Source organism: Pristiophorus japonicus, chromosome 19, assembly GCF_044704955.1.
Source record: "Pristiophorus japonicus isolate sPriJap1 chromosome 19, sPriJap1.hap1, whole genome shotgun sequence".
Classification (NCBI taxonomy): Eukaryota; Metazoa; Chordata; class Chondrichthyes; family Pristiophoridae; genus Pristiophorus; species Pristiophorus japonicus.
Genome location: NC_091995.1, coordinates 37,386,665 through 37,388,170, shown reverse-complemented (window position 1 = coordinate 37,388,170; position 1,506 = coordinate 37,386,665). Strand labels below are relative to the sequence as shown.

General features: G+C 46.2%; 1 pseudogene; it reads left to right on the top strand.

The window, feature by feature from the left end:
- Positions 1–622: 622 nt before the first annotated feature.
- LOC139230667 (U2 spliceosomal RNA) lies at positions 623–860 on the top strand (annotated as a pseudogene).
- Positions 861–1,506: the final 646 nt, after the last annotated feature.

Genomic DNA, 1,506 nt, shown 5'->3' with positions numbered 1-1,506 from the left:
GTCTGTGCTCCCTCCAAGACTCCTCTCTTCTACCATCTCACAAGGTCTGCGATCCCTCCCATACTCCACTACACCACCGTCTCACAGACTGTCGACCCATAGTCCAGAAATCTTTCTTCAGCACTCGATTGGAACCTGGGAACAGTACATGGGAGCGGGGTGAGGGGCGGGACGGGAAATTCTCAGAGCCGGGATTGGGACAAAGACAGAGAGAGTGTTTCAGGCAGGATCTCATCTCTCTCTCTCTCACACACAAAAACATACACACACAAACACACACAGAAACGGTTAAACAAGGGAGGCTCACACATTCACAAGGCAAAACACGGTCTAATCATCCTACAATACACATTCATTACATGGTCAGTGAGACACAGGCCTAGAATTTCATCTGGTGCCGTATTGTTTTGGCCGTCCTTATACGAAGCAGCTGATATTCAGTGTCAGGATTTGCATATAACGGGCTGTTGATCTGGTACCGCCCATTTTGCACCATCACTCGTGATGAATTTCTAGCCGTCTGAGTTTAAAGACACAGAGACAATTAGACTGTCCTACAATACACCTTCATTGCCTGCATATCGAGACAGAATTTAAAGACACAGAGGCAAGCACAATTACTACCGCTTCTCGGCCTTTTGGCTAAGATCATGCGTAACTGACCTGACAGGGGAGTAACCACCATGACCCCAAAGTGGTTCTCCCTGGATCAGGAAGGTATATGCTTGATTTTTGGAAAAAGGAGGTGGGTGGGGTGGCTTGACCCATCCACCTCCACGGAGGTGTGTGGGGGGCCTGACCCATCCACCTCCATGGCACGAACCTGGTATTGCAGTACTTCCAGGAATGGTGCAGTGGCTCCTGGCCTTTTGGCTAAGAGCATTGGCGCAGAGTGATCCTTGGCGTGTGCAAGATGACCTCTGGCGTTTGTGATTTGACAAAGAATTGGAACGATTGGCTACGAAAAATTTTTAAAAAAAAATTACCTACAATACCTGTTCATTACCTGTACAGTTAGAAAGTATAAAGCCATATACACGTTCAAGACCTAAAGATTCAGACAGAATTTAAAGGCAGAGCTACTCAAAGCGTCCTAGAATACACCAGCATTAACTGTACAGTGAGACATAGTTTAAAAACACAGAGCAAGCACATGGCCATACAACACACATTCACTACCTAAACTGTATGACCCAGAGTTTAACACATGGACATGCTGATTAATAAGACTGCTGTTGCACATCCCAGGAGTAACATAGAAACATAGAAAATAGGTGCAGGAGTAGGCCATTCGGCCCTTCTAGCCTGCACCGCCATTCAATGAGTTCATGGCTGAACATGCAATTTCAGTACCCCATTCCTGGTTTCTCGCCATACACCCTTGATCCCCCTAGTCGTAAGGACTTCAACTAACTCCTTTTTGAATATATTTAGTGAATCGGCCTCAACAACTTTCTGTGGTAGAGAATTCCACAGGTTCACCACTCTCTGGGTGAAGAAGTTTCT